The sequence below is a fragment of the Nipponia nippon genome, unplaced genomic scaffold (genome assembly GCF_047370975.1).
Source record: "Nipponia nippon isolate SJK-2023a ecotype South Korea unplaced genomic scaffold, ASM4737097v1 scaffold_12, whole genome shotgun sequence".
In the NCBI taxonomy this organism is placed as follows: domain Eukaryota; kingdom Metazoa; phylum Chordata; class Aves; order Pelecaniformes; family Threskiornithidae; genus Nipponia; species Nipponia nippon.
Genome location: NW_028262313.1, coordinates 10015024 through 10039356, shown reverse-complemented (window position 1 = coordinate 10039356; position 24333 = coordinate 10015024). Strand labels below are relative to the sequence as shown.

At 39.2% G+C, this 24333-nt stretch overlaps 1 long non-coding RNA gene across 2 annotated transcripts; it reads left to right on the top strand.

Moving 5' to 3' along the window:
• The first annotated feature begins 5580 nt into the window (after positions 1-5580).
• LOC148056693 (uncharacterized) lies at positions 5581-14927 on the top strand. Of its 2 annotated transcripts, none has more exons than XR_015702701.1 (5): positions 5581-6183; positions 7757-7894; positions 10667-10763; positions 13973-14114; positions 14815-14927. It is a non-coding gene; the product is annotated as an uncharacterized LOC148056693 (long non-coding RNA). The 2 variants fall into 2 exon arrangements; XR_015702700.1 differs by having other exon boundaries at positions 13907-14114.
• The last annotated feature ends 9406 nt before the right edge of the window (positions 14928-24333 follow it).

Sequence of the window (24333 nt, the reverse complement as noted above, 5' to 3'; positions counted from 1 at the left end):
TGAGAGGTATTTGTGAATGATGCCAAAGTCTAAATTCAGTAGGGTTAAGCTTAAAGCCTATGAATTAACAAATGCTTATGAAAATAGAAAGTTTGTGTTTCCTTTCTTTACTAAATGCATTTTTGTTAATGGTGGTGGGAAGTTAAGATTTTTGGAGTTGGTATAAAAACTTATCAAGGAAAAAAAAATTTTTTATACAGCTTTTTTGAAACAGATAAATATCTCTCTTCTTTATGAGCATTCATGAGTTCAAGAAGTAAATAGGTTTAGTATCTTCAATACAGAAATTACTTAAATTAGTTAGTTATAGATGAGCTTTTTAAGGCCTTTCTGTCTCTAATATCAAATACTGTGTACCATGCTTGCTTTCATCAACCCAGAAATGAAATTAAGTACTGCAGGTATTGATACCGAGTGTAGACTCTGCGTTCTTCGTAGGAGCACTTCCTGTGAAAGATAACTTCTTTTCCTAAACTGCAGTATGCTTCTCTGCAAAACCCTTCAGTATGGAATATTCAAAGAGAATAGATTAATTAGCTTCCAATGAGTATTCTTCAGTCACTTCAGGAACCCTGCTGTGTGGTTCTGGTAAGTGGCATTCTGTATTGATCTGCAAGAGGAAAGGTGGGTCTCAAATTTTTTTATCCTGTGTATTGTTAAAGGTTTTGTCTGTTTCCAGAAACAGTAGGACTGGTAGTGGAATACCTGTATTGAGGGGTGAGGGGAGATGTTGATATTGTCTCTGGTGGCTACTTTTAAAGAATTTTCTTTTGAAAAGTGACAAGGCTTAGCTTGATGTAGTTTCCACAGTAGTGTGTAATAAGCTTGTTCGGCATCCACTTGAACTTAACAGTACTTAAGTTTTGGTCCTGAAAGACAGTAGTCAAAGAGTCTTTTCCAGCCGTATTCACATCCATGAAAGTCAGGGTGACTGGAAGAACCTTTAATACCTTAACAGTGTAAGACAGCTTTATATGTTATGAAAAGTGAGGTTAGTTCTGAGTGAAGTGTTCTGAATACATTCTAGTTTGATCTGCGAGGTTCTCCTTGCCAGAGTTTCACTGGGCTTAAGTGCAGTGTCGTTTTCAGATCAGTTTTATGCTGTTTTCATCATTGAAAGGGTTAGATTTACTACAGCAGCTCTTTACTCTCTAAGAGTCTCTCACAGCAGCCTGTGGATCTTCTGCCTGCATGAGGGGATGAATCTTTTTTTCTTACTCTTAACAATTTTTTTTAGATGTATCCCACATCTGTCACTCCTGCTTTCACGGTTATGAAGGTCATCCATCCTGAGCAATTTGTGATGGAGAGAAATAATTGCTGCTAAACCATGAATATGAATTAGTTGCCACTACTACTGTTTTACATAGTTTAAAAATTTATTTACAATAGGCTTTAAAGTAGTAATTTTTGGGTGCTGTATGGAAGTGGATAATAAAAAAGAGCAACAATTATAGATGATTGTTTTGTGTTTCTATTGAGGGTTCAATAGGGCAAGACTTTCTTAGATTTTTGCACTGAATAAAAGAGATTATTTCCAATAAAAGCAGTTAATTTAAAGCAAAAATAAAAATTCCCATGGCTGTAGTCTGTATAAATGACTAGGAACTTGACTGTTACAGAAATGGTAAAACAAAGAATTGTTTGGGGTATTGGATGTGCTTTTTTGGCTACTGGGCTCAGGTTGAGCCTTAGGCATAGACTACAGTTACAACAAGGAGAGTCAACAGTCCTAAACTTGATAGAAAGAAAATCACATGGTCAACATAAAATGTGGGGTCAGTTTTCTTGGATTCTTAGCAATCTGGAAAGTCCCATATTTGGGCATCAGAAATGCATCGCACTATATGCAGTGTTCCATGAGAGAGATCAACGTGGAAAATCTGAATTGCATGTGAAACCATGCTTCAGAAAATGAAGAGGGTTTGTTGCGTCTTGGGCATTTCTAAGTATCTCCTCATTGGCGCTATTGAGAGGGGCTGTGTCTAGTCTGTGTATAGAATAAAACAGTGAAATTGAGGATACTGTATGTTGTTGCTTATATTAGCAAGCTAATACTGCATACAAATTAGGTTAAAAAGAGTCACCCTTTCAACATTACTCAATTAACTGAAACGAATAAAACCCCACAACATTTTCATGTGAATACATTACTTTCTTCGAGATCACTTATCTGTTCAGATGGCTGTCGTAGCATATGTTTTTTCCCTAAAATATAACGAACTGCTTTAGGCAGCTCAGCTGTTTGGGGAACTGCTGATTTTGGGGCATCTGCATTTACTTAGGGTCCTGTATTTTTTAAAACACTGTTCCTAGTCTATTCAAAGAGCCTTTCCTTAATAGAAGGAATGGAAACGTCTAAGATAAAGATTTCTGTCAGACTGTGCTTTTGCTTCAAACGTGCAGGTAGTTGGTGAACCTACAGGATGATCCTGTTACCTAATTAATTCACATTTAATGGATTATTGGGAAGCTCTAACTTAAGCACTCTGACCAAACTTGGTCTGTTTTGAGAGGAGTGTATTTTGGTGTCCTGAAATTACCTGGTCTGCACAATTAGGTGGTGTTTCTGTGGTGCACGCTGAAGTGTGATGGGTAATAGCATAAACTTGGTTTTAACTTAGTGAATTAGGAGGCTAAGAGGCTTTGGGGGAGCTGATTTTCTTCAAACTGCGTGTGCAGCTTTTTCCTGGCCCCTCTGTTGATGCGTTTATCACATCTGTACTGTTCATTCTGAGCTGCATCACAGTAACGGGGAGCCCATTGTGATGGGCTTTGATTCCGCGTCGTCGTGCGTACCGAGTCCGTAGTTGCTGTACTCCGGACAGCTGTAGCCTTCCTCTTCTGACGGTAGCGGAGAAGACAGCAGCAGAAGTATGTAATGGGGAAAACTGGAATTGTCTCTTTCTCTCCTTTATTTTCCTTCTCCCAGGAAGTGTTTTCCTCTTCCCAATTTGTCCTGGATGGCATTAGATTTTAACAGGTATCTTGGAAAACATGATTCCTGTCCTCTTAAGAAATAATTTCACATGTAACTACCGAAGCAAAGTTTCTCCGTGGGGCAGAATGTGGTTGTATATTACTGTACAGAACAGGTACGTTCTAACGGCAGGAAAGCTTTCCTCATTTAGCAGCAGGAGTGCAGAGAGAACAGACCTTTCAAAGGCCAATACCTGTGTAAAATGCAATCTTTCTTTTCCCTGTATAGCACTTCAGAAAATGGGGTTCTCCTCCCTTACCAATACTAACAAAATCTCTAGGTTTAAGCTGCCTTAACAACTAAATATATGTGATAATAATTGAAAAAGACCTTTTTAGGTAACAACAGGAGCAGCAGGCAAAGTGAAATACAGCATCTGGCAAAGCAATCTTCAGGGGTTGGTTGGAGGTAAAAAACCCAGCTTAAACCTGCTGTTAAATTACTATAAATGACTTGGGGATTTCTAAAAGTATTTTTATTCATAATACATTTTGAACAACCTTTTAAATGTTTTTATCCAAAGCATCTCATACCCTCTGATTTTGAAAAGACTGAAGAATTCAATGAGCTATACTAGGATTCAATTGTAAGCTTCCAATAATTTTTAGTTCTTCGGTCCTGATCCCTGTTCATTAAACCTGGATTAAAATGTTTAGCTAAAAGTGATCTTTTTAAGGTGTCAAGTGTCCAGCTCTGGGGCACTTCAGAGAGATCATTTTTGGCTCGTGTCTGTTAACAGGATGCCTCCCTTTAACATCTTTAAATGAGTAATTTCTTCAAAATCACTTACTGCAAAAAGAGTTTTTACTGGGTTTGGCCTTCTCCTTATTGCAAAAAAAAAGGCAGTCCTGCTCTGTGCAGCAAGCAGTCTGCTATTGTGTTTGTTCTAATCCATAAATATGAAGTTAAGATCAATCCATTTTGAATGCATAACCACATACCTGTTATTACTGTTGGTTTTATTGTAGTAATGCTGCTAATTGGCACCCATCTAGCGTGGAACTATGTGGTACTGATACTGCTTCATAGCATCAATTCAAGTGAGTATTGCAAGGAGAAAAGCATTTTCATAGAAGCAGCAAGTATTTGTACTAGCAAGAAGTTTACAATTTTGTTGTCTTGGTAATGATTGAAAAATACTGAAAAATATTACAAACTGTTAATTACTCCAGATGGGATTGATGAGTCTTAATACTTAAATACAGCAAAATATGGGGTTTTTTTCCCCCAACTATAGTTCCCATTTCCCTCTTTGTGCATCTGTATGAGAAACACGTGCTGCTTCTTTCATCCCTGGCAATCTATCTTGCTTTTATTTTACCTTTGATTATAGATTCTTCTATTTTTTTCCCCATTTGACTGTTTTTTCCAGCATACAGTTAAAGGTGTTTTATCTGTTGAGATTTGATGTATTTGCTTACTACAGCAGGTGGCTCAAAAGAGTTCGCAAAGATTTTTGGCTGATAACTTGCACTCGCACCAGAAGTTGAAGTTGGTCACCTGACGTGTGTAAAGGATCAGCCCACACATTAAGCTTGCATTTGATCCTTTATGCATTGAGAAACCAGACTTCAGAGACTACCGTTTCAGGGCTTGTCGGTTGCTGCAAGTGTCATTGTAAAATGCTTCTGCAAAATCTAGATGGGGAAATTGTTCTGTCTCAAAAAAAAAAACCCACCAAACCCACATTTTTCCAGAGTGTGTGTGTGCGAGCTCTAACATACATAAATGTGATTTGTAAGTACGTAATGCAGCTTATATCGGTAGTGCTCATTAAGCCTATGTATATGGCTTGTGCCTTTTTAAACTCTCATATGAGAGAGTAATGTATAGGACAACCATGGTTGTATTTTCAGATCATTCTTACCAAACTGATTGTCAGATACCTCATCTCATGAAATTCCTGTGAAATTATTACAAAATCTTTAGAATTTTCTGTTCTTCTGCCTTGGTTACTGCTGGGGAGGGGCACCATGCCATGACCATTGGTGTGAACTTTGCTGGTCACGTTTCTGTTATATGCTAGTTTCAGATTCTCTATTTTGACATATGTTCAGTTCTCCCTACTCGGATGCTTCTTTTTCCCAAGGGAGTTTTGTATGGCACAGAAGAGGCAAGTTGTGCCCCAGGACAAATAGAGAATTTATGCTCCTGGTCCTGCTAGCTGAAGAATCATCCGAAAGACTCAAGTTGTTCAATACCTTAGTTTTTGGCTAGGCCATGATCTCGCTTCTGTTCATAATAAACTATAAAACCATGAAATGGCTTTCAATAAACTCCATCACTGAAAGCTATTAAAGTTGTGATGGTGTAAGTTTCTCATATGGAGAGAAAAAAGGCAAGCAAGTAGGAATACTGGTTTTCTTCCCCCACCCCCCCACCCCCACCCCCGTGGAGTGGTTGATTGCCAGTGGAGTCCCACTGTGATTTGCACTTTTGGTTTAATCTTTTGATGTAGTGAGGCAGGAAGGTTTACTGATGCCACATTTTTCAGAGTAGTATACGTGAAAGCTGATCGAGAAGTCCCAGAGCCATCAATCACTAGGGTTTGGGAAAATACTCCAGTACCTCTATATTCAGGGATGTTTTGCTCTTTTCTACACAACTGCTGTAGGTCACTGTCTGAAACAAGATGTTGGGATAGATGCATGTTTGGTTGTATCTGATAAAGCTGCCTTTCACCACGCTTCTGTGTTTCAGTTGGGGTCTGAACTTTATCTAAAACAAAGGCCAAAAGTTCTGCTTGCATACATAAGAGAAATTCATCTATAGATACAGGGTTTTCATGTAACCTGCACCTTATAGGTGAACAGTAGGGCTTTTTATCTTGACAATTTCCACCTGAATGGATTCTTTAATTTAAATGTTACAGCTTTAGTTCTTTACTCATTGTGGTTCATGAAGCAATTTGAATATAAGTGAATGCAACAGAAAGACATCTATGCTTAACCTTGCTAGCCATCAGTAGTCACAATTCACAATGACTATAAATGCCTTCATAATGAAAGATAATCAGTATGAAAATGTCATTGCGTTTAATGAATTACGGATATTTTGATGGTAATGAGCTAATCATTATGAGCTTTCAGGTTTTGCACAACCAACTCGGCATGCTTTAGAAAAAAGTGAAGTGGCACCCAGCAAACTGAACGTGAAACTGAAAGAGGCATATGAACATCTCGTAAGCTTCTTCAGGCCAGTGAGTAAGTGTCATTTCATCACTGCAGCATTGTTTCTCTCCTCCCTTTCCCCTTCTTCTGCCAGTCCACCCTCCCACCCCTACCTGTCAGCATTTAGTGTATTTGAAACCCTCAGCCTGATACTGTAATACTCATTAGGTCTCTTTGAAACGGTATTGTTAAATGCCCCTTTGGAACAATCAGAAATTTCCTTCCACCGTGTTACTACCCTCCTACCTACAAAACCCTTCATTGCCAGTGATGTGATTGTGCTAGAAATTCTGAGCAGTTCGGCGCAGGATCCACCTTGCCTAGCTTTGTTGTGTCTGTCTGAACTAGTTTTCTAGTCTTCCCATGTATGCTTAGGAAGAAAAGAGCAATTTGGTACATCCTAAGTGAGAGAAGGATTTTGCCCCATAGTAGTGTGTCTCCTACTTCTGCTGGCCAGGGAAGGCTCCAGGGCCTTTAGCTTAGACTGAACCACTCGCCTTTTGGACTGCTGAAGTTAAATGAGAAGACCTACCTTATTTCATAAAATTACTGAGAAGGAAATAGCAATGCTAATTTGCTAATATCAATAAGAAAGATAATATCTATGAATACAGAAAGGGCTTGGCATATACAAAAATCACAAGCCTGGTTCCGTAATTGGATCACAGACAAAGAAAGGAGAAACAGAAATAGCACTTTTCACTTAGTATGTTTCTGCATTACCTTAATATCAGTGTACGTCCACAGCTATTACTACCACCCAGCCCTAGGTAAACACAGAGGTCTCCTGAAGTGCCTGATCCCCCATTTAATAAACTGAATTTGGCTACCAGTAATGTCTCTGATAAACACAAGACGGACAACGCAGCCAGTCTTGGGAGTGTTGCTGGAACCAAAGGATGCTTTGCAGCTGCCATGAATGTGTCACGCAAGGGATGCGATACCAAGTGTCACAGGAATTAAATATATAGAGACCTGTACTATTTATAACTATCTTATACATTTAAGCCCTTCCCACAGAGGACCTCATGATTATCATTAAATCTGTTATTAAATAGCAATTTTTTTTAATTGCTTAAATATTTTGTTCAATAACTGGATTGGATATCTTGGGGTTTTGTTCCTATCAGCTGATTTTCATCTGCTTGTAGAAAAATGCAATTAGTGCCAAACAGAGAGATGGTTGGTTGCAATATATTCTTTGCTGGTCCCTTCAAAAAAGAAAAAAAAAAAGTCTTAAATTTCTGTTTTCTTTTTTTAATTAGAAAGTCTAATCAGAAAATTTAGTTTGTCTTTCCCACTTACTTTACAAACCTAAGTACAAAACAGTGGCACAATGGTGTTTAGATTCGCTTTTGTAAATCTTACCAAAACAAAGCAAATTACTTAAGATTTTGTATGACATGATTTTAGCTTTTCTGTTAATTTTAATATAAAGATTGATTAGTTTTGAGGAAAGAATATACATGAAAGTCAATGATACTGTTTTCTGGCAGACTTACCCTATCAAAACATCCTAGGGACACCAAAATGATAACTTCCTTCTACTTGAGCATTGCTCCTAGAATAGAGATCTTACATATTATTTCTTTTTTTTTTTTTAAAGCATGCAGTCACAAAGACGAACAAACCTTAACTCCTTGTCATGTAGGAGAGGGCCTTAACACAACTGAATGCTTGGAAAATAAATGTTGTCCTTCCCAAACCAGCCATGAACTGAAATGTTACATGCCATTTAAAGACAGTAAGTATACTGCTGTAGATGACTGCCTCATAGCCAAATGCTGCTTCTGCTCAGACAATGCGATTTTCATTTCTGTTTCTTCCTTCAGTTTTTCAGGTCACCACTCTTTTCAAAGTAAGTGTAAGCTTGCATTTATTTCTGCATATATATATATATATTAATACAGAAAACAATTCAATGATAAAGAATTGTCTGGATATCTTGGTCAACCCCAGCACAAGCAAAGAACAAGTGATGTGATACAAATAAACATAGTCATATATGTTAGTACAAAGAATGGACTGAAGGCTTTATTTGTGGAAAGGGGGATTTAATCCAAAGTAGTAGTGACCCTGTGAAAGTGCTATGAAAAAAAGGTAAAGGAACTGGATGTATTTAATCTGGTGAAGAGGAGGCTGATTGGTTCTTTAATAGCTCCTGAAGCCTGTTTAGAAGGGCAGTTACTAAGATGAGGGAGCCACAAATTCTTCTTGGTAGAACCAGATGATGTAACAAGTGGGAATTGCAACTAATTGATGCCTGGGAAATTTAACTCAGACATTAGGGGAAAAATATTCATTAGGAAAGTAGTGCAACTCTAGAACAAGTCATCAGAAAGGTGGTGGAGTCACCATCCTTGGAGGTTTTCAAGACTCGGCTAGACAAAGACAGAACTTACTTGACCTCATGTTGGTGGTAGCCTTGCTTCAGGAAGAAGGTTGGTCTACATTATGTGCAGAAGTCTCTTACAACCAAAATTTCTGTGGTTCTGTGTTCTCAAATTCTAACCTTAACGTAATATTTAACCTTTTTTTTTTTTGAGCATAGCCTTGGTGTGCACGATTTTTATTTTCTGTCACATATGAAAGAATGCAGAAAATTATTTTTGTACATCCTACCTTTGCACATAACTCTGTGGTAATCTCCCCTTTACTGAAAGGGTTGAATCAAATCTTAATTTTAGTCATAACTTATTTCCTGTTTGTCCAGCTTTGTAGAAACAGTTGTTGCTTTTCATGGAGAAGCTGCTTCAACAAACAGAAAAATGAAAAAAAGTTAAAGGCTTTTTATTAGACACAGAATTATTGGGTTTGGAAGAGAGCTCTCAAGAACGTATAGTCCAATCCTCCCTGCTCAAGCAGGGTCAGCTACAACAGGTTTCCCAGGGCTGTGTCCAGTCAAGTTTTGAATATGTCCAAGGACAGAGACTCCACAACCTCTCTGGGAAACCTGCTCCAGTGTTTATGGTTTGAACCCTCACAGGAAAAAACAAAACAAAACAAACCATCAAAAATTCTTATGTTCAGATGGAATTTTGCATCTTAATTTGTGTCCTTTGCCTCATGCCCTGACACTAGACACATATCTCACCATTTTCTGTCAAGAACTATGTCAAGATATTAGAGCGATGTTTGGAGACTCATAGACTTAAATAGGAACAGAGCCAAATATTACCATGTTTTTTCTAACACAGCAATTCCTGTTATATTGTATCCTTTTTTTCACCAACAATTAAGCAGGAAGAGTTCTCAGACACAGGCAACCTTGCCAAACATGGATGTTAAGTTAGTAAAAAGAAACCATAATCTAGAACTTAATGGTTTAGGTCTTCCTGATATAATTCAGCATACCTCCATTGATTTCAGAGATGATATCCAATTTTGAGGAAGAGCTGACTTAATACAGATACCTCCAGGGAATACTTGTAAGCTAACATGAATTCACTTTCTGCTTGTTTGTGCTTGCTCAGAAGCAAGCAGAGGTCAGGATCAAACCTTGAATTTTTTCCGATAGTTGAGCAGCTCCACATTCCAGCACTAGGGCAGCTGTAACTACTACAAGCTAGATAACTTCTGATAGAAGAAAGTGCCATTCCGCGTGAGGCCGTCAGAATCTGTTTGTTAGTTAGGGACAGACTGCTGAAATAAAATGTTTTAGTAATATTCATTCCCCACTTGGGCCTTTATATTATGTATAAAAGACACTTCACTATAGCGAGAAGAAAAGCTGTACAGTGAATATTATAGCTCTTCTGCTCATTTTTAGGACACACACTCAAGCAAATGTTAAAATTAAATATGCTTATTCAGCTGTGACTGCTTGATTCCTCATTCCAGTTAAGCTTTTATTGTTTGGACATAAATATCAAGGGCTGACTATTTTACAGAATTATTTGTTCATAGATTAATTAGCTACTTGAATGCTACTGGATGTACAACATATGTCCGAAGAAAATACACTTACTGCCCTGGGAGCACATGCTGTTTGCCTCGTAGCAATCTGTTGACAAAATAGAAGCACTTAGCAGATATTAGACTCATGGCACTTGCATTTCTGTAAGATGGTCACAGGTTGCATACTTGAATGGTTCTTATCTGGGAGTTCTGTGTTGAATTTCACTAGGAATAAAATGAGGCTTTAAGAAAATGCTGCAGAAGTTATGAACTGAAATAGATAAACAGCATTCATTTGCGTGAGTTTGCCTCTATTCTTAAAGAAGCTTCTAAAGGAGTTTGATTTTTTTTTTTTTTCTCCTTTTTTTTCCCATGCCCTGGGCTCACTCAAACCCCAGTTGCTTCTGAAACTAACCAACCAAGCACTTGGAGTATTCAAACCCAGGTCAAATTTGAGACTTGATCTTTCTTATCTGAGCTCATTTCTAACACCTACTTTTTTCCATTGCGTTGCTGGCTGAGATACATACATGTCTCAGAGGCTGATCTCTGTCATCTGTATCCCAATATATACCTCAGAATGATTCATAACTAATGCAAACTTTTGCTGACTCTACAGATATGCAACTGACATTTCGACTGCTTGTGGTTGTGGCAGGAGGATTTTTGATTTTGGGGTGTCTGCCATTCTGTTGCTGTGCCTGTTTGCAGAGAAGGTAAGCATTAGAGCATGACCAGATCAAATTTATGATGTACTGCTACTAAACATAGAAAATATGGACAACTGACATATTTGAAGTCAGTGAGAGGAGAAAAGATTGGAAAAAAAGGCAAGAAACTAATGTGCAAACATTAAAAAAATGAGTCCTTCTATTTTGAAGCTGCATAAAACAGTCAATTTGGCTTAAGGAAAAAAAGTTTGTTAATGCCCCAGTACTCTTTCTAAAGACCCAGTTATAAAGGACTTTAATCTTACTTCCCTTGCTTGGGAAGGTGCATGTAAAACATGAAGGCCCACGGCCTGCAGGTTAGAAAATGAGTCTGCACATAAAGCCCTGAATGGAGCTTGAGCAGTTGTGCCTGAACTTGAGTTCAGCTCTGCAGGAAGCAGGGATCCTCTCCTGGGCCAATATGCTGAGGTATGGAAGACCCAGCTTCTGCTCCCTTGGCTCTCAGTTATCTTCCCCCACTTTCTGCCCCTGCTCCCCACCAAAGGCTAATATATCCCTATGTGTTAAAGCCACTTGATTTCCATTCTTCTCCGCTTTGGCAGGAAGGCAACACTAACAACTGCCAGTTGTGAGCAAATGAGACCTAAGAGCAAATCAAGCTATCAGGCAGCCTGCAATACTGCACACAGCCCATCCTGTTCAATGCAGACAGGTTTTTAGGACACAGTGTCCTGAGTGCAAAGAAAACCTAGAACACCAGTAAAAAAGAAAAGGAAAGTTTGGAGGAAAAGTTAATTTCACTTTGTAACATAAGTTTAAACAGAAACAAGCGAGAAAACTTCCTGCCAGTTGCGTTAGCTCTCAAAAAAATCAAAGGGAGAAGGGAGACAAAAATGGTTCTTTTACCACTGCCTTCGAAGGCGCTTCTACAAAAGAGTGACGCTGCCCATGGTAAACAACTGACTGCTGCACAGGAAATGGCATGTGCCAGCAGGAGTGAATTATCTGAAAGATAATAGCGAAGAAATTAATGAGAAAAAGCAGTTTGTAAAGAAGAACAAGTAGAAACGTGTCTGTGTGGGATAGACCTAGAGTTACCCAGTAAGACACAGAAGGAAAGAACACAGTAGTAGGCCTGAATAGAGTAAGAGAGACAGGCTGGGAGTGTGCTTGGGAGAAACGCGAATTAATTATCTCAAATGCTTCTAATGTGCAGTGCTGCTTTTTTTTAATGTATAGGGTACATTACAGCCTGTGAGTGCTATGCAAGCAGTTTAGCATTTGATATTGTGAAGAGTTTCGGCATGTGTATATGTTCTTATGATAATGGGAAAATGTAAGCTCCACAATGTCAAAATCATTAAACAAAGATGGAATGTATTAACATAACTGTGCTTTATTTTTCTAAGGTTGTAGTTCATATTGAATGGCTAATGCTATAGCTTGGTTAATATGACAGAATTGTCGTCTTTGAAGATTTTTTTTTTTTTCCCCCCTAAGTGTTAAACTTTTGCTTTACTAAGATATTAGTAGTCTATGTGGGATCATATACATGCACGTACACACACATAGACTTTACTAATGTGGCTGCTTAGCAGATGGCTATTTGCTATGGAGTTCCACATTTAGACAAAACCTGCTGTGAAAATCTCCACATTACATCTTACACTGTGCTCAACAGCTGATGTTCAGCATACAGATAGCTGCACTGAGTCATCAGTGACTCTGAAAACAGGAGGCAAAGAATTAACATGAAATTATCATAAATTTTCTGGAAAATGAATTAATATGTGTTCGTTTTGAGAGAATTCACATTAATGTCTAAATGATCATTTCTGTGTTTTTTCATAGCCAGTGAAAATCAGGAATATTGCTGTTCTGCTATGACTTGGTTTTTGCTTTGTTTTTTAATGCAGTGATTAACCAGATGCTAAATGGTTTTAATTTCCAACATCATATATTTGAGTTCTAGGGAAGGAGCACTCCTTTAACATTGTAACTTTGAGTTTTACCAGTTTTAGAGACAGTTGATAAAGGATATGGCTTTGAAAAGTATTCCTTAAATAGCCTAAAACCTTCTCTCTGGATGGAAATTCTTTTGTTTTCAACCTTGTATGGTCATTGTTGAGAGGGTCCTACGTACAATGCCGAAACTACTGCAATGGACGTGCACAAAAGTAAAAATTCTTCTCTGGAGTTATGAAAAAATAAGAGGGCTTTTGCTAATGAAATTTGGGATAATTGATTAGTTCTACTGTGCCCCTTCTAGAGCAAATTCCAAGGTTTCCCATAAGAGTCTGTATTTATATTTTTTAAAAAGAGAGAGAAAGAGGGAGACCGAACCTGGGCAACTAGCCTGGGAAAGCTTTTGCAGGCACTTGTGTTATGTAGCCAGGAGTGGCTGTTTTTCAAGAGATGCCCAGGACTAGGACAGCAGAAGTAATTCCATGGCCAGACTAAGAACATGTCGAAGCATGGAATTCCTGTAAAATGGATAGAGGGAGCTGAGTACTCCTCCCTTGCCACGCTTGATCAGCACCAGTAATTTCCTGAGTCAGTGAGGCTTTATTACTTCCACATCCCCACTGATGAACTGTGTGTTTGCCTCCTTCCAATGGTATTTTTCATGCAGGAAGCAGAATCGACATGCACCCCTTCCCTGGTAATTGACAGTTCTCTTGTGTGCTACCAACACCATATCTCTTTTCTTGAGCTGTGTTCTCTGATGCTTTTGCTATGTCCATAACTGTGATATCCTGTCTTATTTCTCTCAGTTTTGTTAGTCTTAACAACCACGTGCTATGATGGGTAGGTTAAGGCACTAAAGGTAAGGAAAATGCAGGTGCACTTAACTAGTGCTATATTTGAATAATACTGCGTAGATTTTTAAAATAGGGTAAGAACTGGAAGTCTTCATTTCCTGCTGAATTCCAAGTACATCTGTGGGAAACAGGCCATAGAATTTGTTTGACTAGTTACTGGGGAAATTTCTGGTCATGGTTGCATTATATGAATCAGAAGGTGAGCTGAAATTCATGAAGAAAGTGTAAGAGATGGGAAAACCTTATTGAAATGCTTTTCCTAGCCTTAACCTGTCTGTGTTCTGGTGATGAAATGTTGTGATGGCCCCTAAAATCAACTGTAGCTTTGCCTTTTTTTAATTTTTTTTTTCTTTTCCTCCGCTCCAGGTGATCTTCTCTAACTTCCTTCTTTGGAAGTCAACCAATTTCAGCTGTTTTTTTAATATGTTGCAGTCCATGTATCAATCCTTTACGAAGGGCGAACAAGGCAATAGAGCAAATTGTGCGGAAGAAAAGAGCACGTAGTGAAGATGCTTATGGCCTTTTACAGGATTGACTTGAAGACTCTAAGAACCATAAGAACAAAAAAAAAAAGGTAAGCTAACCTTGGAGTATTCTTTTGTACTTTCAGTTTAGGATTGTTATCTTATATCAGTTCTGTATAGAATACCAAACATATGCAGTACTAAATGCCTGTTGCTTCCCAGTCAGTAGACTTTGTCAAAAGGCACTGTTTATCAGGGATCACCTTCAATTTCTGTTGTGGGAGAAGTAATGAGAGTCTGCAAGAATTTGATTGCTGTCCTAGGATGCTAAATGACAGCAGAGCAAGCCATGGACAATATTACAGTTCTAGGTTTAAGTCCTCTGCCATTTCAGTGTTCCTTATCCCGTGTGCAAACTGTCTTGCATGGAAAAGTGGAAAAGCAAAGTAAGGTTTGCAGCTTTCAGATGTGGATCCATTTACAGGTACTGAGAAATCTGTCCTTCTGTATGAATAGGGGTGTTTTATAGCTGACATGTTCACATAGCTCCACGTCTTGGCGTTCTTCCTCAATGCTGAAGAGCATTTGACTGATGAAATAAATGTAATCTGAGAGTGAAATGCTATTTACTCCACATGAGCATGCCAAACTATAGTCTGCTAACCGTGACAGTGAAATAAAGAAGTGTCAGTGAGGTCATTAGACCATAATGGAATATTTCAGGAAGAGTATTGATTTGGCAGAAATGTAAAGATGTCCCTAAATCTAGTTATACTGATGTTTGGTATGTTTTTTTTCCCTTTTGTGTAGAGGAACATCCACCTGATCTTGAAGACCTCAAGCAGAAGGACAGCAGGATTACTTGAGTATGCCCTAGAAAATGAGATGTTTTGTTTTAGTATCAAAGTAATACAATGTTGTCAACCCTTGATAATGCTATTGATTTTGCAATAAAAGGTCTTCATTTCTAGTTCTTCGTGCTCATTCCATATCTCCTATACAAAAAACACCAGTAACACTGAAAGGCAAAACTGCTCGTGGTAACTCCTGAATAATAAAGCTAGTCTTCTCTTATTAATATAGCATCCGTGTGGAGGGATATAAAGATACCAGTTAAGTGTCTGTCTCAGTTTTGAGGTCAGTCTTAGAATATTATCTGGATTAAGAAGAGAGTGTTGTCATTCATTAAATTGGAAGTGAAACATTGGAAATCCAATGTTTCAGTATTGGAGGGCACCATGACACAGTAGTGCTACTCTTAGTCAGGAGAACAGCTAACTCCTTACTAGGCTGCAGAGGACTTGGGAAATCTGTTGTTGGGCAGCTGCTTTAAAGATATGCTTGGCAAAAATACAAAGTACTTGAGGAAACTGTGGTAGTGTTTTCTCTGGCATTGTTTCTCTCCACGGTATATCGCTGCACCACAGAACTTTCTTTGATCTTTGGATGACCTGTCTCCCAAGGTAGGTGATTTCAAAATGCAATTTCTTTCTGTTTCCCTGTAGTGTAACAAAAATAAAAGAAACAAACATGTAAGAGTTTTCAGCAGCTGAGTGCAAAGTAAGAGTGAGCACCTAAAAGAATGTCAGTAGAAATCAGTATCACCCATAATAATGCAATCACTACTTATTTTAATTTGGGTCTGTGAAGTCAATTTAGCAGAATTTCCAAGAGCTACAACTGGGAGGAATGGTGCATTGCTCCTAAGCTGGAAAGAGAATAAATATTATGAATGATTCTTAGAAACTCTGTGTACTTTCAGGATTCCCCATTTAATAATTTTTTCTTAGTTTCATCAGTTCTAAAAAAGGCATCACTTAAAATCCAAGTGTAATAGGGGTGGAATATGCATATGGGCAGTCTCATGGAATTGTCGGAGTACTTACTGATGGTCAGGCATAACTATATGCAGGAGCTTTAAAGCCTGATATTGCAACCATTGCCAGTAGCATTGTATTACAGATGATTTGCTTATAATTTTGTAAGCAAAAGTATTATGCTTTTTTTGACGTGGAGCAGCTGAATGACAAAGACTGAATAGGGCTCTGTTTGCCTTCCAAATCTGATGTGTATTTGCTGTTTCTTGATATTATTTTTATGAACGGTGAAGTATGCATATAGACATTTTGACAAAGATAAAAACAATTTCCTGCTACATGAATTTAGGGGCACTGTCACAGCTGAAACGTGCATGTGACAAACCACATAGATCCTCGTGGCTGATGGTGATTACGGAGAGAGAGCTGTGCTCTGGAGAAAGTTAGGCTTTCATATGGTGCTTCATGATTTTGATTTGAAGGGTAATAAATTCCTTCTGTTTCCATGTCATCGAGAGCACAACTGCTTTCAATGTCACATAACATTCTGACAAAGGGACACATACTGATAAAACAACTGTATTTAACAGTAAGCAATCAATGCATCTGCAGTAATCGTATCTGGCAGCACTAGAACAAGATGAGCATAAGCAAAGTACACACACTGTAAGAGGAGGAGGTGAGATGAAAAAGACACAGCAAGGGTTATATTCCCCCTAGTGGGACAGTAGTCAGGAGCACAGTGCATGGATTTGGGCCCTGTCCCTTTTCCATGTAGCAGCTTCATTGTAAAGATGTTCTAAAAAGCTGGAAGTTTTGCTTTTCAGTTGGAGAAGACAAGAGCTCTGATGTTAAATTTTAGTTTCTGTAGTAGCTTGACAGCTCATTGAACCAATAGCTGTCAAGCATGTGTATTGCATAAATAACTGCTATCTGTGCCTAAAATGTCATAATAGCTATTTCATTATTATTGAGGATCAAGATTATCACCTTAGGATCAGATCACAGATATTCATTCACAGGCCTGTGTGTGATGCTAACTGTACTGACATTGTCACATAAGTGTGGATGTTTTGATCAGCTGATCAGCTGCTTACTTCCAGTAGTAAATATTCAGATCCCTTTGATAATTGTTTGTTTGTTTGTTTTTATACTGCTGAAACTTAGCATACTATAGAACAATTTCAACATGGGGTTACCCCAGTCTACCTGGAACATGTCTTTTCCCCAGCGCCTAAGCTGCTGGTGTGTATCTTCTATACCAAGCTACATGTTGCTGAGCCAAGCTCAATTTTTCTTTATCTTTTCCTTCCGTTCAAAGATCTCGATTAGTTCCCAGGTCAGCTAGAAGAAGGCACAAGCATTCTTACAAGGCTCCTCACAGTGCCTTTGTGGCTAGCGAAAGAAGCCGCTCAGGGCTGGGTGCAGTTCCCAAGCCTGCAGAGCAGACCTTCCACCTTCCAGGCCCACGGAGGAGGAGACACCTGCAGTACTAAAATCAGGGACCACAAGATGGTGCTGCAGGAAAACATTTTTCCCTCAGCGGTTTTGGTTTCTGGAGAACTTCATTGATTTCTACCTTTTACAATGTGGTTCATCAAGTCACAAAAAAGCAGATAGTGTACAATAGAGCAATGGTCACTCAGTAAAAAAGACAACATAATACAGCATATAATGACAAGGCTTTAGAAGACTTACAAGATATACAAACCATTGCTTGTGGCTTTAGATCTGCTCTCTCTCCTATTGAATTGATACAGAGTGAAACAAAAGAGCTCTCAGTGGAACATCCCTCTTTATCTTCACAAAGATTAAATAAATACAAGGCTAAACAACCTGCCCCAATGCACAGTAGCTGTGTCCAAGAGCGGATGCCGCTACCCTAGAGACAGGAGCTATGCTAGGGCTTCAACAGTTAGTACAGCTCTTTCATCCCGTCACCCAGAGCCTGCACCATGTCTGATGGCAGAGGGTTTGTCTCACTTTGTTCCCTCTGAAACCTAACCCACACCTTTAACCACATTCTGTAGGATGAAGAGAAAGAGTTGAGATGATTTTTTGAAAGCTTTAAAGCAATATGAAATTACTGCATTACACTGCAGGCAATTGTGGCAATATCTGGTACTTCCCTCCATCTGACCTTTAGAAAGCTTTCAAAGTCATGAGAATTGAACTTAAAAAATAAATAAAATGGAACGAAGCCCAAGCTTCTCAGAGTTATAGAGAGAGAATAGATTTGAACCATAAAGCTCAAAAATCCAAGGCCAAATACAAATTTGTACTTAAGCGAAATTCCTGTGATTGGGGAACCGGTCTCATATTTTTGAAGGCTTGATACTCGGTTCTGGGGCCCGCTTTACCCAGCTGAGATTCATGCAATACCAGGTAGCGCAGACATAGCAAGAGAATATACTTCATTGCTCAACAAATATGTTCCCAGCTTGTCTCCATGTAAGGGATGCAATTTTGAAATGTTATGGTTCCTCTGATCCTTTGCCGACCTAGGCTTGGATGCACAGTTAAAATGAAGTGCAAAGGTCTCCCTGGAAAAAGTGTTTCATGTTCTCCTGCAAGGTCCCGGCGGAATGACTGGCTCTGTCCAACTCAGTTTTGCTTCTGATCTTCCTGCTCCAAACTTTTTTGTTCTCACAAAACACTGGAAAAAAATTTAAAAAATGGGTTCTGCCAGATGAAAGTGAAAAACTGTCCACAGCTGTACTATTCTAGCCTCCTAAGTTTCGTTGTACTGCTTCCAAGTCCCTTCACAAAAGGCTTGTTTCTTACTGCACTGCTTCCTCGCAGTATCACTATCCTACGTATATCTCCCATCCGAGCGGATAAATCTTTGAGCATTATTGTGTGTTCTCTTCTGTGTACAGGTAAGTGGAATAGAGCTTCACTCTGCAACAGCTGTTTCCCTGTAGTATCAACCACCATCGCTATCGTGGTAGCTTTGCAGGTTTGGTAGTGTCAGCTGACATTCAGGCAATGTGGGAAAGATGATGGCAATTCTGCAAAGAGCTGCACTCTAAAAGGGAGCGTGGCTACGGATGTTATAGACCTGCTGCATCCTATCTCCCTGATTTTCAAGTATGTGATTTTTCAGTCTGTAAGGCTAGAGCTGTTCAATATTCCACCTAGTGTAGATCATCGGCTGAGTTGAAGTGAAATGATTAAAACAACTTTCCTTTAGAAAAGGAATTTTCTGATGTATCTGCTTGGCCTGCCATTTAGCACTGCACTCTTGCCCAGGCTCCTGTTAAGTTTTTTACTGACTCTCCAAGCTTTTACCATTTTCTTATTCAACGTACTTGATCCAGCACTAACACGCATGATCTAAATGTGGGATGGAGGAACTAAGCCAACTAAAAGGACAGATAACATCCTGTGCTTAGGACTTATTGCACAGCTAGGAGATCTGGGGAGATAGTACACAGATAAAAAATGCTCTCGCATACATTTCCTAATAGGAAAGCCCTGCTTCAGTTAAATGCACCAGGAAGGTAGCAGCATTACTGAAAAGCAATTTCTTCAATTAAACATGACCTTATGAATTGCAGTAGCTAAGCATATAAGAATTGTGGTTGGCTATGTGATGCATCTTTTCCCATCATCTTCAAGGAAGGGCAGGAGAAAGTTCATTCCCATTCCTAACATTGGGTGCATTGTTGGCTGATATTTCAAGTTATATTTCTCAGATACCAAACTGATAACTTTAAAGAATGATGGAGCTCAGGTTGAAGGAGAGGGAGCTCTTATGGTCTGTATGAACAACCATCAGAAGCAAGGAAACCTGAGAGCCTGGGGAAAAACAGTTATTGGGGTGGTGTTGACCGATTATTTTAATGACACAGTAGGTGACTGAGATCTAGCTGTTGACTAGTAGATAAGCATGGTAAATTACTGTTATGGTCCTCCTCATTCATAACAGTCCTAGAATGCTATAAAATGACTATGGTTAAACCGTGAAACATCTGGGGTTGGGGCACATCAACTAAAGACCAGGCTGTGCAAGCTGGAAAGGAAGAGAAGGAAGATCATGGGAAAAGTGACCTTGTGAAAAATGACATGGAACATTTTATCAGAATGCAAGAGAATCTTATTCCTATTTGGCTTTTGCAATTTATTTTTGTTAGTGTGGTCACATATAAAAGTCTGTCACAGCAACTGCTAGTATTATTTATCTTATTTTTTATCAATATGCTTGGGGATTTTTTTAAAAAAGCATAACTGCAATTAATCATAACTCATCAGTGCAGCTAGCTAGGAAGCAAAAGGTTAACAGCAAATTCTGTTTTACTGGTTAAAGATGCTACTATAGCAGCATTTGCTCAAATGGTTGTTTTACACATGCAGTGGCGTCATCCAGTTTAAATCCTGCTGTGTTTCTTTGCCAACAACTGCTAGTGAACATTTGCCCACCTTCCCTGCTGCTGAGTAGTATCAGGATTAGATGCAGGGAGGCGAGCAGGCTTACAACTTCATCTGTTGGCACCACAGGAATGCAGGAGCAGAACAGCATGGCAATAGGGAAAACTTTCAAAATCATCAATTTTAAGGTCTTACCTCAAAATGGCTATTTCCTGGCTGGGGGGAAGGGTATCTTTCCCCAAATGTGCAAGGAAAAAGAAAAAAGCAGCAAGAAGAAAATATTTCTCAAATAAAGACATGATGGGCTCTTATTTATTATCCAACCTAGCAGGCAGGTGGATATCTGCAAAACTGTACTGGAAAATAGATTTTGACATGGGAGGAGTGCCTGTCAGGAAAACACTGGTCTTATCTGGCTCTGTTGGGAATAAAAAATTTAGGGAGCTGTAGTACATCTTGTACTTTAAGATGATGGATAGTTTGCAGTTACAGTCATTCCCCCCCCCCTCACCAAAGGAAGCCACTTTTCCCTCAGTACTTAGCAAAAGTCTCTTTGAGTGACATGATTATAGAGAATCACATTCTGAGCAAAGAGACCGGTAGAGACGGACAGCTGGGGTTTCTGAGCATTTGTATTAGCTTTTGCCTGCACTTAAGAACAGCTGGAATCTACTTCCTCAACTCCATACTTCTTCCCTGCAAAGTTAGGCGCCTATATCTGACCTTCTCAACCACTTGTCTGTACTTAGGGGCAGAGGAGAGGGAATGTACTGTGCCAAAGGGCCAAAAGACAGGAAAAGGAAAAGGTGGCATCGCTCTTTCCATTGAGTTCCTGTGCTGGAAGCTCTCAATATGCTGGTGAGATCCAAACTTGTTGCTACAATGGGTGAACTGGGCTGCACCCCCTTTCCCAGCAGAGCTTTCTCAGCTGGCTGGCAGCAGACAGTTGAGCTGGGAAGTGGGGGTAGCAAGCAGTTATTGCTTTTTAATTATAAATGTAGCATTAATGGTTCCTCATAGGTTTTTAAAGTAGCTGAGTAGAGAGTTAAACAGAGAAATAATCTGTCTCCCATCTATCTTTTCTTATTGTTTGTCCTCTGTAAACACATGGCAAGCATCTCCATTATTAACTTTGAATTTGAGTCCCCTGTGATTTGTCTGATGGCAGTGATGCCTGTTCTTCATAGTAGTTGCTTTAGTATTTCACCTCCCATGCTCAAACAATGCTCGGCTGTGGCACCGAACAATCCACTTAAATTGTGCGTTGGTAACTACAAAGTGATTGAGATTTTTTTCACATTAAAATAGATTGTGACAAACTAGGCTGACAGCTCCAAATCAGCTGTTGTGGTCTACATGAAGAGTGGTGTGCATTAAAGAGCTTTTGACCACATATTTCTGCAATAGGCCTAATAGCTCTAAATGAGCTGTTATAATCTATCAATTAAGTAGTATATACTGTTAAGAATGCAGGGATAAACGCAAAGGAATTATTATCTACTGCAGCAATTTTCATATTATTATACTTCAACAAACTTTTTTTCTTAGAACAATTGCTTTTCTATTTGCTTAATGCCATTAATAAGAAGTATACAGCCAATGGTAAGTTTAAAACATCATCTGTAGCTCATCTTGACAGGTTAGAGTTGTTACAGCATGAATCTCACATTTGTGCAATTATTTGGAACAGCAGCAAGAAGCGTAACAAGTAACTGAATTTTCCTTGTTTTGTGGGTGTATCTTTACCATCCAGAGGATTGTTCGCTTTCCTGTGATCTCCACGTGGGCTGATGTTCAGGGTAGGGTGTTCAGGTCCTAGCACTAGTTTTGTGAGTAAAATAGCTACTCTAACACTTACCTGCTCCAGCTGTTTTGCTGTTTCAACACTACTTCTGCTGTACTAATATCTTATGTACCTTATAAAACATACACAAAAATAAAAATTAAAAAAGGATGAGATAAAGATAGAATAAACACTGGGTTTAATTCTTTTTCATTTTATTAATGGTATGAAAAATACTTTCTTCCTTCCAATGGATTGTCTTGTGTACTCCCTTGAGTGCACGCACCTCACTTAGGAGACCACTGCTTTGGTGTAGTGCAAGGACAGATCTCACTCCCCCCTTCTTTAAATATAATCTTCTGTACTTTATTTCTCTCTCCATTACTTGGTTCGCCCCACATAGACATCCTAGTCATATAGGAAACAATGACCAATGAGACAGGTATATGACTTTTTCTTTCCCGTTCACTCTTCACCTTGTTATTAAGCCTGTTACAGATATAGCAACTTAATGACTGCTATGAATAAGATGGGTAGATCATAATTATTCTTAGTACATCATGCGGTCAGACTGCTTTAGTAAGCCCCTATCATCTGTAATAAAATTTGGTTTTACTCATCATACAGGGTAGGGAAGCTGTTCTCTAGTCCTGTCCTGAAGTTATCTATGCAGTCAGCTGCAGAGTCTCGTCATTTGCTCCTCCACTTCTTTATTTTAAGGAGAATTTGCTCATGCTTCCCAGTGAACGGGGATGGTGCTTGCCTGAACCAGGTAGCATGGTGGCAGGTATCATACAGCCCACCACAGTGGGCTTTCATATCTGCAAGTGGCTGTTGTCTTCTGGTGCGTGAACTAGATCATCTACACAGATGATCACCAAATATTAGCTGCCTCCTAGCTGTCACCTTCCTGAGCTCGATGACTCCAGTTAAAGGAAAGTAGTCAGGCACTTCTTAAGAGACCAGTCGTTTATGTCACAGGCTAAAGTGAAGAGAGGTAGAGCTTCCTCTACAGCTAAGGCTCCTAAAGTGGCAAAGATGCTCAGATGTGTTTTACTCATATTCACTTCTGCTGAGCAAGGGAAGAATTCTGCCAATCTGTCTGAGTTTAGCCTCAGAGGAAAGAATAATTATTTCTTGATTCATTCAGACAACCAGCTGAAAAGGGGTTTGTCTCCTTTCAGATTTGATTGTCTCCTTACAAATGCTGTGGGCCTGTTGACAGCAGTGTAGACAAACATACTATTAATACATTTCCCTGGGCTTGTGATAGCCTCCTCCTTCTATCCCAGTCATGGTTTGATAGATTGGAAGAGTACAGTTTGAAACTGAGTGAGGCTCTGGAGGAAAAGAAACCACATGCCAGCTCCAGAAAAGGCCAGCATTGAATTAAGGCTTTATGGAATTTTGCAGCATTTCTGGATACTATGTATAGTCTTAGGTTACTCAAGATATTCTTCCTTTTTGCATTCTGTTTGAATGTAAAAGGTTTTCTGTATTAATCCTTGGTACCTTGTCTTTGAAGGTATGTTTATTATGTAAAAGTATTCTTGAAAGAAGATGTTTTAAGAAATAGCTTGGAGGAAGAGACTGAGATTGCTGCATGGAAAACGTTTGCCAGCAGCCATTTACCACTTAGTAGCTGATCCAGGTGAAGACAATGAACCTGATGATTAGGCCACTGCACTTGAGTGAAGTGAAGGTAAAGCACAAGATATGAGAGCAGAAGCAGGATGGATTGTGCAGAGCTGGTAAGGAAGATACGTAATATAAAGCGATGGTCAAGGTAAGGGGAACAAAAGAAATTGATCTAGGGAGTTGATAGCACTGTGTTCTGTATCTCCTGAAGTTTGAAACTTATGTTTAGGATCTATAGGAGTGGATATAGCATAACCGATGAAGAGGGGAGAGAATAGGGATGTTTCTTCTGCTTGGTGATTAGATTGTGAGGAGGAGAGTAAAATGAATGAGCTTATATTGCCTAGTTTAGCCATGTGCTTCCCTATAGTCTCTTTAGTCTTTGTTTGTGGTGTAGCTTGTTACTTGCTTTATCCCCTTCACCATTTCACAAAGAGGAAAAGGCAGCTTCGTTAGTATTAGCTAGTTTGTGTGGCTGGCCTCCTTGACAGAGCAAGTAACACTGGGAAGAAAATTAACCTTTGGTGGGAAGAATGAGAGAACGCTCCTTGCTGGAGGATGGGGCCAGGGAGGAGGTGTACCAGGAGATGCAGAGGATGGGCTGTTGTGGTGGTGCCTCCTGTGCGGGATGGATCTCTGGGAGAAGAGATCTCGTGGCTCACCTGTGTGGAAAGGTGGAGTGTTAGGTCTATGTTACATAGATCTCCCTTTGTCATGGGT